Source organism: Bos grunniens, chromosome 16 (assembly GCF_055505025.1).
Source record: "Bos grunniens cultivar Pamir isolate PY7600 chromosome 16, Bosgru_T2T1.0, whole genome shotgun sequence".
Taxonomy (NCBI): domain Eukaryota; kingdom Metazoa; phylum Chordata; class Mammalia; order Artiodactyla; family Bovidae; genus Bos; species Bos grunniens.
This window is the reverse complement of record NC_141180.1, coordinates 26,122,669-26,137,794: the sequence shown is the minus strand read 5'-3', so window position 1 is coordinate 26,137,794 and position 15,126 is coordinate 26,122,669. Positions and strand designations below refer to the sequence as shown.

General features: G+C 39.7%; 1 protein-coding gene across 3 annotated transcripts in view; it reads right to left on the bottom strand.

Annotated features, from left to right (window-relative positions):
* The window catches only part of AADACL3 (arylacetamide deacetylase like 3), a 155,403-nt gene that overhangs the window by 139,273 nt on the left and 1,004 nt on the right, over window positions 1-15,126 (bottom strand). For 2 of the 3 annotated variants that reach the window (XM_086343747.1, XM_086343749.1), the window contains exon 2: window positions 7,294-7,380. The exons of the other annotated variant lie outside the window; for it this stretch is intronic. The gene's annotated coding sequence lies outside the window, so the exon portion shown is untranslated. The remainder of the gene's footprint in view (window positions 1-7,293; window positions 7,381-15,126) is intronic. 3 annotated transcript variants of the gene reach the window in all.

The following is a 15,126-nucleotide window of genomic DNA, read 5'->3' as shown; positions in this document are numbered from 1 at the left end:
AAATCCCTTGGGTAGGTTTTAAGGAGGATGGGCATCTTCTCTTTTGTAAGCTATCTGCTCCAGGTGAGGTAACTGTAGGGTTTTTGAGGGAGAAAAAGACTCCTCAGATACACAGGTGCAGGCAAGGGAGACTAAGAGTGACTCAAGATTCTCAAGTTTCAAGTTCAACCAAAACTCCTCATTTCAAGTTTTGGGACCTCATTCCTTCCTTATCAATGACCTACTTTCCCATGGAACACCTTGCAAGGCTGTGAACTAAACTGATGTAATTCTGCAATCTGCACAATCAAATTTTGCATTTGATTTTCAATAATATCATGCCTGTGACTATAAGAAATAAAAGGTCCTTTTAGGGTTTCTGTGGAAACTCTCGGGTTCTCAGGCCAAGAAATGAAGTTGTTTAAGTTGTTTAAGAGTTTAAGATCCTGAGATTTTCACTTTCTTTCTGTAAGCACTCCACTGTACTCAGTAATAGCCAATCTGCAACAAGGTCCTTGCAGTGATTGCTGCTTCTGTAACAGGTGCGGCAGCCACTTGCCCCCCCCCCCCTCCCCAAAGCACATGTGTTTCATCACCATCAACCACATGTGGCTATTTGATTGTGATGCCACTGAGTGTCATGTATAAGTAGCATCACATTTCCCCTTGGCGAGGGGCTCAGACCAACCTACCACAGAAACAATCTTCAAGAGTTTCTCTCCTCGGACTAATCCTAATACCAATTTCTATTTCAGTCAGGGTTCAGTTAAGATGCAGAAACCACAGCAAAAAAAACAGGGAAAGCATAATATAATGAATTATTCACTTGGTGAAAAGGTAGTTAGCTACTAAAAGAGTGTAAGAGAATTTTATGGGAATAGAAATGGCAACCACAGAATACAGCTATTATTCTCAGAGCTGAGGGAAGGATAAATAAGGAGGAAACTTCAAAATGTAGAGAAAAGCTGCTCCAGGCTAAGATTTGGGTCTCTAAGGAGATGGCTCAGCTATTAAAGAAACATGTCACTCACCACTTGGATGAAGAGTAAACCTTCTAGAGGACACTCACTAGCTGGAGCCATGGGAGCAATTCACCACCACAAGGAACACTGACAAGGCCAGCTGTGGCCTGATTCATTCACTGTTACATGGAGAAAAACAATCAAGATGAGTCCTTCATTCTCCAGTTTAGAGAATTCCATCAGCACACCCTTCACCCCCAGTTGGTCAAACCCAACATCTGGCAGAGAAAAAACTGTAGCTTGCAAGTGTACAGTTCCAGGATCATATAGCAGTATGATGAAAGGCAGATGTGGAGCTAAAGGAAAAGCAATGAGCAATTGGAATACCTGAACATAAACACTAGGAGGAAAGATGGAAAGAGGTAAATAATTACAAGATATACTTAGAGGCAGAAGCACTTGTACTTGATTTTGAGTCCTTTTGGAAATGAGTAAAAGGAGGGCTCAGGATGACGTTCTCCTAAGAGAGAAGGGGGAAAACTGGGGATGTTCAGTCTTGTATCAAATGAGTTTTGTTTGGTGGGGGAGGTAGGGAATTAAGAATTATATTTTGGGCATATTCCATATATCTATGACAGAGGTCAAGGTGTCAAATGGCAGACAGCAATGCAAAGCTTGAGGCTGGCTGAAGATAAAAATGGGCATCATCAGCAGGTAGATGCTATTTCAGGTCACAGGACTAGATGACATCACTCACAGAGAAACTGTACTTAGATAAAAGGGCAACAAGTGTGCTCTGAGAAGCTTGAACACTTATAGAAATCAGAGAAGGGATGAGGCGTGAGTAAAGGAGACAGATTAGCCAGTGAGAGAGGAGGAAAAAAATCAGGAGAATTTGGGGTTACGGAGGCAGAGTAAGAAGGGTTTACCCCCAAAGTAGTCAATTCTGTCAAATACCAATCCCACTGGATTTAATAAGATGAGTTTAAATGAACAGAGGAAAAGAGAAAGGAGCAGAGAAGTGAGTTGTAGCAAGAGGAAACGGTGGGTCAAGGTAGGACTTTTAAACTGAGCTGTTTGATATGGGAGCCTCTAGTCACAGGTAGTTCCTGAGTACCTGAAATATGACTAGTGCAAATTGAGATGTGCTACAGGTATAAATAATGCACCAAGTTTTTAAAACTTAGTACAAAAATGTATAAAATATCTTGTTAATAATTTTTATATTACTTGCATGTTAAAATGGTAAATTTTGTATACAATGTGTTAAGTAAAGCATATTACAATTAGATTTTCTTCTTTTCACTTTTTTTGGTAGAATTTTATTTATGTATTTTAATTTTTGGCTGTGCTGAGTCTTCACTGCCCCGTGTGGGCTTTCTCCAGTCATAGCGAGCGGGGAGGGGCTACTCTCTAGTTGCGGTGCTCAGGCTTCTCACTGCCGCGGCTTCGTTTATTGTGGAGCACCGGCCCTAGGTCTGAGGGCGCAGTAGTTGTGGTGCACGGGCTTAGTTGCCCTGTGGCATGTGGGATCTTCCAAGATGAGGGATCAAACCCATGTCCCCTGCATTGGCAGGTGGATTCTTATCCACTGGACCACCAGGAATATCCATCTTTTCACTTTTTTAAGGTGGCTATCATAAAATTTTAAATACATACATGGCTCACTTTATATTCCTATTAGAGAGAACTGTATTAGGGCATGTTTGCATGCTAACAGAATGAGCAGGGGAGAAGCAGAGATTGATAAATGTAGAAAGAGAAAGCAGAAGAGGGAAATCATAAGTAAGCTTTAAGAAATAAGGAGAAGTGGGGAAACAACCATAAATTGATGGACAGAGAGAAAGACAGATGTACACATGCAAATATTTCTCATATCCTTTAAAAAGAAACGGTGTGCACTCAGTCACATCCAACTCTTTGCAACCCCATGGACTGTAGCCCACCAGGCTCCTCCATCCATAGAATTCTCCAGGCAAGAATACTGGAGCAGGTTGCCATTTATTTCCTTCTCCAGTAAACAGAGGTTATCCAATCTTTATATATGGCCATGAAGCATTAATAAACATTTACCAAGGTCTAGACTGAACTCTGGGAGTTGGTGATGGACAGGGAGGCCTGGCATGCTGCGATTCATGCGGTCGCAAAGAGTCGGACACAACCGAGTGACTGAACTGAACTGAACTGAAGGCTGCAAATAAAATCTTAATATGCTTTCAAAGGTACAGTTCATATTGCAAGAAAATAAGAAATTCACAAGAAAAAGGCAGCAAACTCAATCTAATCTCATGAATCATATAAAACAGTTCTCTAGACAACTCTTGGGTTATCTAGAAGTCAAAACTAAAATACAGAATGTTTAGAAATTAAAAAAAAAAAAACTACATTTCAAAATTCATCTGATTCCACCAAAGCCTTAACGGATGGAAACATTCAGAATTTTTAGTGATCTTCTTAACATACTGAAGACAAACTAAATGACTTAAGCATTCAAATCAAGAAACTAATAAAAGAACACACATAAGAAATACAAAGAAGAACTAACAAAAAGATCTTAATGGCCCAGATAACAATGGTGTGACCACTCACCTAGAACCAGAAATCTTGGAGTGCCACCCGAAGTCAAGTGTGCCTTAGGAAGCATCACCATGAACAAAGGTAGTGGAGCTGATGGAATTTCAGTGGAGCAATTTCGAATCCTAAAAGATGAAGCTGTTAAAGTGCTGCACTAAATATGCCAACAAGTTTGAAAAACTCAGCAGTGGCCAAAGGACTGGAAAAGGTCAGTTTTCATTCCAATCTCAAAGAAAGGCGATGCCAAAGAATATTCAAACTACAGCACAATTGCACTCATCTCACACACTAACAAAGTAATGCTCAAAATTCTCCATACGAGGCTTCAACAGTACATGAACTGAGAACTTCTAGATGTACGAGCCGGATTTAGAAAAGGCGGAGGAACCAGAGATCAACTTGCCAACATACACTGGATCACAGAAAAAGCAAGGGGATTTCAGGAAAACATCTACTTCTGCTTCATTGACTACACTAAAGCCTTTGACTGTGTGGATCACAAGAAACTATGGAAAATTCTTAAAGAGATGGGAATGCCAGACCTGCCTCCAGCAAAACCTATATGCAGGTCAAGAAGCACCAGTTAGAACTGGACATGGAACAATGGACTGGTTCCAAATTGGGAAAGGAGTATGTCAAGGCTGTATATTGTCACCCTGCTTATTTAACTTATATGCAGAGTACACCAGGACTTCCCTGATAGCTCAGTTGGTAAAGAATATGCCTGCAATGCAGGAGACCCTAGTTCGATTCCTGAGTCAGAAAGATCCACTGGAGGAGAGATAGGCTACCCACTCCATTATTCTTGGGCTTCCCTTGTGGTTCAGCTGGTATAGAATCTGCCTGCAATGCAAGAGACCTGGGTTTGATTCCTGGGTTGGGAAGATCTGCTGGAGAAGGGACAGGCTACTCACTCCAGTATTCTGGTCTGGAGAATTCCATGGACTGCATACTCCAGGGGATCACAAAGAGTATATCATGAGAAATGCCAGGCTGGATGAAGCACAAGCTGGAATCAAGACTGCTGGGAGAAATACCAATAACATCAGATATGCAGATGACACCACCCTTATGGCAGAAAGCAAAGAGGAACTAAAGAGCCTCTTGATGAAAGTAAAAGAGGAGAGTGAAAAAGCTGGCTTAAAACTCACATTCAAAAAACAAAGATTATGGCATCTGATCCCATCACTTCATGGCAAATAGATGGGGTAACAATGGAAACAGTGACAGATTTTATTTTCTTGGATTCCAAAATCACTGCCGATGGTGACTACAGCTATGAAATTAAGACACTTGTTCCTTGTAAGAAAAGCTATGACCAACCTAGACAGCACACTAAAAAGCAGAGACATTACTTTGCTGACAAAGGTCCATATAGTCATATAGTCAAAGCTATGGTTTTTCCTGTACACATGTATGGATGTGAGAACTGGACCATAAAGAAGGCTGAGTACTGAAGAATTGATGTTTTTGAACTATGGTATTGGAGAAGACTCTTGAGAGTCCCTCAGACAACAAGGAGATCAAACCAGTTAATCCTAAAGGAAATCAATCCTTAATATTCATTGGAAGGACTCTTGCTGAAGTTGAAGCTTCATTACTTTGGCCAACTGATGCAAAGAGCCAGCCCATTAGAAAAGACCCTGATGCTGGGAAAGATTGAAGGCAGGAGGAGAAGGGGACGACAGAGGACGAGACAGTTGGATGGCATCACTGATTCAATGACACAAGTTTGAGCAAGCTCCGGGAAATGATAAAGGACAGGGAAGCCTGGCATGCTGCAGTCCATGGGGTCGCAAAGAGTCAGACATGACTGAGTGACTGAACAACAATTAAAGAACATCAAAATAAACCAACAGAGAATAGGGGAAACTAAGTAAAAGTAGAAATTAATGAGCTAGAAAGCATAGGAAAACTGCATAAACCTGATAAAACAGTAATTTTGTTTTTGTTTTGTTGTTAAATACTACAACATAAAAACCATTAGTTAGCAGAACCAAGAAAAAAGGAAGAGGAAATAAAAATATATACAGTGAGAAAGTGAATATAACCAAAAATAGACTAAAATTATAAAATTTCCAACATATACCAATAAATTAGAATCCCATGGACGGAGGAGCCTGGTGGGCTACAGTCCACAGGATCGCAAAGAGTCGGACACGACTGAGCGACTTCACTTTCTTTCACATGAAATAGACATATTTTAGAAAGATATAAATAACTAATATTGACTCTTTAAGAGTGAAAAATAGCCTAATAATTAGAGAACTTAAAAATGTAGCAAAAGTTCTAACTTCAAAAAAGCACTAGTCGAGACTGTTTTACCAGAGAGTCCAGATTAAAGAACAGATAATTTGAGTTATTTAAATCATTCAGATAATAAAAACTATGACAAGCTTCCCAATTTACTTTTTTAAGAAGTTTATCCTGACTCTAAAAAGTGACTATGTGGACTTCCCTGATGGCAGAGTGGGTAAGATCTGCCTACCGACGCAGGGGACATGATTCGATCCCTGGTCTGGGAAGATTCCAAATGCCTTGGAGCTACTAAGCCCGCACACTAGAGCCCAAGAGCTGCAACCACTGAGCCTATATGCTGCAACTACTGAAACCCATGGGCCTGGAGCCTATGCTTGGCAACAAGAGAAGCCACCACAGTGAGAAGCCCGTGCCCCCTAACAAAGAGTAGCCCCTGCTCACCATAACTAGAGAAAGCCCTCACATAGCAATGAAGACACGGTGCAACCAAACAAATAATAAAAAATTGTAAATAAAAACTAACAATACTAGCAAAAATAAAATAAACCTTGGGTCATTTTCACCAAGGAATATAAATTTTAAAATCCAAAGTAAAATATTAACAAATCTTTTACCACACTATAGGATACTTTTGACAGCAACCAACAGAAACCATGATTCAAATTATTTTTAACCACATGAGTATTTCTTGACTCAGCTGGAAGTCTAGAGGTAGAGTAAGTTTTAGGACAGGCTGCAGTTCAATGATGTTATTAAGAATCCAGATTTTTTTCCATGTCTCTGCTGTGCCATTCTTGGTGTTATGTCATTGCTAGTCTTGTAGAAATATGACAGCAGTATTTTCAAGCATCCAGGCACAATTCTCAGAGGAAGATGAAAAAATGACTCCCTTTGATTTTCACTTCAGAGAAAGTGAAAGGTCCGTCTAGTCAAGGCTATGGTTTTTCCAGTGGTCATGTGTGGATGTGAGAGTTGGACTGTCAAGAAAGCTGAGTGCCGAAGAATTGATGCTTTTGAACTGTGGTGTTGGAGAAGACATTTGAGAGTCCCTTGGACACCAAGGAGACCCAACCAGTGCATCCTGAAGGAAATCAGTCCTGAATATTCGTTGGAAGGACTGATTTTGAAGCTGAAGCTCCAATACTTCGGCTACCTGATGCAAAGAATTGACTCATTAGAAAAGACCCTGATGCTGGGAAAGATTGAAGGTAGGAGGAGAAGGAGATGACAGAAGATGAGATGGTTGGATAGCATCACTGACTCAATGGACATGAGTTTGAGCAAGCTCCAGGAGTTGGTGATAGACAGGGAAGCCTGATGTGCTGCAGTCCACAGGGTCGCAAAGAGTCAAATGCAAATGAGTGACTGAACTGAACTGATAAGAACAGATTTTTACTGAATTTATGAAAATATATTATCATGAAAATAAAAACATTCAATAAGCTTTTCCAAATTCTGGAGGCATCATGTAGGGGAAACGAGTAATTGTTTCACCCTTGTCCACAAAGGTATAACTTACCAAGCTGCTGTAAGTTAGCAGTATAATTTACCAAGCTGCTGTAAGTTAGAGGTAGCTCAGGGAAGAGAGGAAAAGGTTTCTTTAAATCTGAAAAACAAAATATTAAAGAACCAGTAATGTTCCAAACAAAAATTAATAAAAAATTATAATCATTCTCACCAGTTCACTCAGTGTTATATACTTAATTGTTATTAGGCTGAAGAATTAATGCTTTTGAACTGTGGTGTTGGAGAAGACTCTTGAGAGTCCCTTGGACTGCAAGGAGATCCAACCAGTCCATTCTAAAGGAGATCAGTCCTGGGTGTTCTTTGGAAGGAATGATGCTAAAGCTGAAACTCCAATAGTTTGGCCACCTCATGCAAAGAGTTGACTCATTGGAAAAGACCCTGATGCTGGGAGGGATTGGGGGCAGGAGGAGAAGGGGACGACAGAGGATGAGATGGCTGGATGGCATCACTGACTCGATGGACATGAGTTTGAGTGAACTCCGGGAGTTGGTGATGGACAGGGAGGCCTGGCGTGCTGTGATTCATGGGGTTGCAAAGAGTCGGACACAACTGAGCGACTGAACTGAACTGATGTTTGATATTGGGTTTGCAGTTTGAAGAACATCAATTTCCCTATTTGAGTTCTGGAAATTTACACCCAGTTCAATGGCACAATCTTAAAAGTTATCAGAATTCTGTATTCTAAAGTATTCATCAAGGTCCTTTCCACTAACCTTTGAGGGCAAGCAATTTTGGATCATAGTTGCTTGCAAGTTTTCAGGAAGGCATCAGAGTAAAACAATAACTGTGAATAACAAAAGATTTAAAAATATCCACAGTTAAGGACTTAATAAGAGTCTATTTAGATACAATTGGGAAAAAATGGTTATTTCTAAGATATACAACGTTTTAAGATGATAACTGGAATTTAACTGATAACATTACACCAGGACATATCAGATTTCTCAGAATCTCATGTAATTTCTGTAACACTTACATGAATAATATATACATTATTTATACACAAATATAACCGCAAAAAGTCAAACATCACATCTTACTTGACAACACTTCTCATGTAATTTAACATGTCAATTAAGCCTAATTAGTTTAATATCTTTTTTTTTTAATTTTATTTTACTTAACTTTACAATATTGTATTGGTTTTGCCATATATCAAAATCAATCTGCCACAGGTATACATGTGGTCCCCATCCTGAACCCACCTCCCTCCTCCCTCCCCATACCATCCCTCTGGGTCATCCCAGTGCACCAGCCCCAAGCATCCAGTATCGTGCATGGAACCTGGACCGGCGACTCGTTTCATATATGGTATTATACATATTTCAATGCCATTCTCCCAAATCATCCCATCCTCTCCCTCTCCCACAAAGTCCAAAAGACTGTTCTATACATCAGTGTCTCTTTTGCTGTCTCGTATACAGGGTTATTGCTACCATCTTTCTAAATTCCATATATATGCGTTAGTATACTGTATTGGTGTTTTTCTTTCTGGCTGCGATCCAAAAGTCTACAAGCAATAAATGCTGGAGAGGGTATGGAGAAAAGGGAACCCTCTTACACTGTTGGTGGGAATGCAAAATAGTACAGCCACTATGGAGAACAGTGTGGAGATTCCTCAAAAAATGGAAATAGAACTGCCTTATGATCCAGCAATGCCACTGCTGGGCATACACACTGAGGAAACCAGAATTCAAAGAGACACGTGTACCCCAATGTTCATCGCAGCACTGTTTATAATAGCCAGGACAAGGAAGCAACCTAGATGTCCATCAGCAGATGAATGGATAAGAAAACTGTGGTACATATACACAATGGAGTATTACTCAGCCATTAAAAAGAATACATTTGAATCAGTTCTAATGAGGTGAATATCTCTCTTTTTATAAGAAAAGAAATCTCTTGATATTTTCTGGGGCTCTCTGATAAATTCGCAAGTTAGTTTATGGTCAAAAAACTTCATTTAGAATTTGATTTTGGGAAATTTGTCAAAAATATCAAAGGCTTAAAATGCATGATTAAATAAAATCACAGGTGTTATTTCATTGTGGCTTTGATTTTCATTTCCCTGATGATTAGTGATGCTGAACATTTTTACATGTGCCTGTTGGCCATCTGCATTTCCTCTTTGGAAAAATGTCTGTTCAGTTTTGTTTTGTTTTTTTTTAATGTTGAGGTGTATGATCTGTTATATATGCTAGATATTAATCCCTTATTGGTCATATCACTTACAAATATTTTCTCTCATTCAGTAAGCTGTCTTTTCATTTTACTGATAATTTCCTTTGCTGTGCAAAAGCTTTTAAGTTTAATTAGGTTCCAACTGTTTTTATTTCCTTTACTTCAGGAGATGGATCCAAAAAAAATTGCTGCAATTTATGTTAAAGAGTGCTCTGCCTATGTTTTCTTCTAGGAGTTTTATAGTATTCAGTCTTACATTTAGGTCTTTAATCTACTTTGAGTTTATTTTTGTATATGGTATTAGAGAATGTTCTAATTTCATTCTTCTACAGGTAGCTGTTCAGTTTTCCCAGCATCACATATTGAAGAGATTGTTTTTCCACTGTATATTCTTACTGCCTTTGTCATAGATCAATTGACCATAAGTGTGTGAGTTTATCTCTGGGCTCTCTACCCTGTTCATTGATATGTGTCTGTTCTTGCGCCAGTATCATACTGTAGCTTTGTAATATAGCCTAAAGTTAGGACATGTGATTCCTCCAGCTCTGTTCTTTCTCCAGATTGTTTTGGCTATTTAGGGTCATGTTTCCATACAATATTTTTTAAATTATTTGTTCTAGTTCTGTGAAAAATGACATTGCCATTTTGATAGGGATTGGAGTGAATCTGTAGATTGCTTGAGTAGTATTATTTTAACAATATTGATTCTTCCAATCCAAGAATATGGTATATCTGTCCGTCTGTTTGTGTTGTCTTCAATATCTTTCATCAGTGTCTTCTAGTTTTCAGAGTATAGGTCTTTTGCCTCCTTACTTAGGTTTATTTCTATGTATTTTACCCTTTTTTATGTGGCAGTAAATGGGGTTGTTTCCTTAATTCCTCTCTCTGTACTTCATTGTTAGTGTATAGAGATGCAACTATGCAATTTTACCAAATTCATTGATTAGCTCTAATAATTTTCTGACGGCATCATTCAGTTCAGTTCAGTTCAGTCGCTCAGTCCTGTCCGACTCTTTGCGACCCCATGAATCACAGCACGCCAGGCCTCCCTGTCCAGCACCAACTCCGGGAGTTCACTCAGACTCACATCCATCAAGTCAGTGATGCCATCCAGCCATCTCATCCTCTGTCGCCCCGTTCTCCTCCTGCCCCCAATCCCTCCCAGCATCAGAGTCTTTTCCAATGAGTCAACTCTTCGCATGAGGTGGCCAAAGTACTGGAGTTTCAGCTTTAGCATCAGTCCTTCCAAAGAAATCCCAGGGCTGATCTCCTTCAGAATGGACTGGTTGGATCTCCTTGCAGTCCAAGGGACTCTCAAGAGTCTTCTCCAGCACCACAGTTCAAAAGCATCAATTCTTCGGCACTCAGCTTTCTTCACAGTCCAACTCTCACATCCATACATAACTACCAGAAAAACCATATCCTTGACTAGACGGACCTTTGTTGGCAAAGTATTATCTCTGCTTTTGAATATGCCATCTAGGTTGGTCATAACTTTCCTTCCAAGGAGTAAGCCTCTTTTAATTTCATGGCTGCAGTGACCATCTGCAGTGATTTTGGAGCCCCCAAAAATAAAGTCTGACACTGTTTCTACTGTTTCCCCATCTATTTCCCATGAAGTGATGGGACCAGATGCCATGATCTTCGTTTTCTGAATGTTGAGTTTTAAGCCAACTTTTTCACTCTCCTCTTTCACTTTCATCAAGAGGCTTTTTAGTTCCTCTTCACTTTCTGCCATAAGGGTGGTGTCATCTGCATATCTGAGGTTTTTGATATTTCTCCTGGCAATCTTGATTCCAGCTTGTGCTTCTTCCAGCCCAGCGTTTCTCATGATGTACTCTGCATATAAATTAAATAAGCAGGATGACAATATACAGCCTTGACGTACTCCTTTTCCTATTTGGAACCAGTCTCTTGTTCCATGTCCAGTTCTAACTGTTGCTTCCTGACCTGCATATAGGTTTCTCAAGAGGCAGGTCAGGTGGTCTGGTATTCCTATCTCTTTCAGAATTTTCCACAGTTTATTGTGATCCACACAGTCAAAGGCTTTGGCATAGTCAATAAAGCAGAAATAGATGTTTTTCTGGAACTCTGTTGCTTTTTCAATGATCCAGCAGATGTTGGCAATTTGATCTCTGGTTATTTCTTTACATTAAAAAGATCATACACCATGATCATGTGGGATTTACCTCAGGAATACAAGGATTTTTCAAAATCCACCAATCAATCAATGTGATATACCACATTAACAAATTGAATAATAAAAACCACATGATCATCTCAATAGACGCATGAAAAGTTTTTGACAAAATTCAACATCGATTTATGATAAAAATTCTTCAGAAAGCAGGCACAGACAGAACAGATCTCAACATAATAAAGGCCATACATGACAAACACAGAGCAAAGATCATACTTAATGGTGAAAACCTGAAAACAATTCCTCTAAGATGAGGAACAAGACAATGATGTCCATTCTCACCCTTTTTTATTTAACATAATCCTGAACATCCTAGTCACAAAGGAGAAGAAAAAGAAATAAAGGAAATCCAACTAGGAAAAGAAGAAGTAAAAGAATCACTCTTTGCAGATGACATGATACCCTATACATTTTATACACAAAAATTCCAAGTGGTCACTCACAATGACATAACTTGAGTTCTGTTACTTTAACTTTATAATCATTGAGCTATTGTTGCTTACCTAAAACCTGTTGTTTAAATGCAAGAATTATTACCTCAGGAGTCAGAGACAGAAACAATGCTGGAAAACAGCTTGAACCACAATGAATTTATAACTGAAATAAATGAGGTCTACAAATACTGAGAGGGCTGACTGAAGAGTGGAGAATTCTCCAAATTAACCTCTATGTAGAAGACTTTCTTAAAAAAAAAATAAAGGATAAGTAAGTTAAATGTGGGCTTCACTGGTGGCTCTGATGGTAAAGAATCTGCTTGCAGTGTGGGAGACCCAGGTTTTATCCCTGGGTTGGGAAGATCCTCTGGAGAAGGGCATGGCGACAGACTTGTCTAGAGAATTTCACAGACAGAGGAACCTGGTGAGCTACAGTCCATGGGGTCACAAAGAGTTGGACACGACTGAGCAACTAAGCACAGAACACACATAAGTTAAATGTGCTAACCTAGAGCTAAGGTATATATTACATTATTAATACTCACCAGTGACGGGAGCAGTTGTTTACAATTTAGACCAACATTAAGATTTTTCTAAGACAAGTATTTTATCACGAACATTGCTTAGAGGTGCCAGATCTTGATGCTAATGACAAGCAGCCTGATATTATTATAATCATCATCATCTTTAAATTCTCAGAAAATTTATAGCTTGATTGCCTGTACCTGGGGAGGACTTCTCTCACCACCTAGCTTTAGTTCACCCTGGCTGCTGCTGCTGCTGCTGCTGCTAAGTTGCTTCAGTCGTGTCTAACTCTGTGCGACCCCATAGACGGCAGCCCACGAGGCTCCCCCATCCCTGGGATTCTCCAGCCAAGAATACTGGAGTGGGTTGCCATTTCCTTCTCCAATGCGTGAAAGTGAAGTCGCTCAGTTGTGTCCAACTCTTCGAGACCCCATGGACTGCAGCCTACCAGGCTCCTCCATCCATGGGATTTTCCAGGCAAGAGTACTGGAGTGGGGTGCCATTGCCTTCTCTGAGTTCACCCTGGCAGTAAGCCTCAAAGAATTTAAGTTGGGAAGCTAGGAGGCTATCAGTTAGTATCCTGTATAAAGTATCCTTTAATGACTACGTGGGTTATCTTGTACCATTCAGCATCAGTCATCTGCTGTTCTGCTTCTAGAGTTCCTGCCACTTCCACTCTTCTCTGGGCCATCTCATGGCTTCTGCTTACTACCTTACTCAACCATTTTTCAGCTTCTACTTTTCCTGTGAACTACTTTGAACTGTTAACTTAATTGGTTGTCTTGCATTCCAGTCATCAAAAGAAGAACCAGTAACAAAACATTTTGTACCAGGCTCCCACAGGCTATTACCCAGTCTGCAGGTTGATTGCCTTTGAGTCAAGCACCCAGTCCTGGGCAACCACCAAAAGCCAGAGTGGCAGGGCCATGTGGTTGACTTTGCTGAGGAGAAATCAGGGCAAGGCAGGCATTCAAATTGGTTTCTCTCCCCAAACACTTCTTTTTCTCTCCTTTTTCTTTCTTTCTTCTTCCCTTTCTCAGCTCTTACTACTTGTCTATTTTCTTTCTCTTCTCTCCCTCTTTACCTTTCCCATCTCCTCTCTATGATAATCTCTGTAGATACACAGATATGAAGCTTCACAACTTGATATTCACTGCTCACTCTTTAAAAATATTAATTTGTTTCCATTACAGCATCAAGTCTCCTATGCTTAACTAAAAGCAGATAAGAAAATTGGTAACTTAATTCATCATCCTTTAAGTAATTCCAAGTTGACTTTTGGTCTTTGTTCTATCATGTTTTAAAATCTAATTCTTTAACCATTAATGAAAAAAATCCCCCCCCTCAAATTATTATTTGTGAAACTTACTAAACAGTCTCTTTCATTGTAAATAGTAAGCTTTCAGGAAGAGTGCTATATTTGGGGAAAGAAGTGTCAGAATTTACTGCTCCAATGTCCCTCTGAGAACTATTCATCATTCTAGCATTTCATAAGCTATTGTCTTTTCATTTTTACTCCCACATGTCCTATTTTGCTTTCTTTCCAGATTGTAGATGTCTTGTAGCAGACATGACAGGAAGGAGTAACCACATTAAACATGATACAGAAGAGCAGTGGAGAGATTATCAGCCCCACTCACACAGCAGCTTGACAGTACTGCCCTGATCAAGAGTTTCCTGTACTCCAGCCCTATATTTTTTTTCTGAAAAGAAAATCTAATTTAACAAGAAAGCTTTATAAGAATTACTTTTAAAAACATCATCCCACCTTTCTGACATTAATTTCAAGTTTTAAGTATTTCCTCCAAAGTGAAAGTGAAAGTCACTCAGTCGTGTCCTACTCTTTGCAACCCCATGGACTAAACAGTCCAGGGAATTCTCCAGGCCGTTCCCTTCTCCAGGGTATCTTTCCAACCCAGGTCTCCCGCAGTGCAGGCGGATTCTTTACCAGCTGGGCCACAAGGGAAGCCCAAAGTGGGTAAGAAGTTTTGCCTAGCTACTATTATAACTAGAGATACATTGCTCTTTCATTCCCAGCAGAAAATGGACAAGAAACTTTGCTGTTGTGGCTGCAGGAAGGTGGCCAAATGGTTCTCCAATACTTTGTGCAATCTAGTTCCACACCCATTATATCTAACAGGTCACAAACATTTATCACTAAAATATGGTCTAACCTTTAGGAGTTCACAATCGTAATGTACTATTGTTCTTCCAAACGGCCATTGCCAAACCCTTCACTTTTTCCTTCCTACCTTTTAACTCTTAACAATTTGGCATCCTGCCCTCCCCCAACCCTCCATCAGCATTTACTGTTTTTATCATAACTGTATGTATATCTGCTTTCCTTCTAAGAGGAAAGACTCTCTCTTCTGTATCACCAAGCCTAGCATAGCACATAGAACACAGTTGGCAAAGCACGGGTTATTGCATAAACTACTGTCATCCAAGTAATAGCTACCATTTCCAGAGGACTTACTGTGTAAAC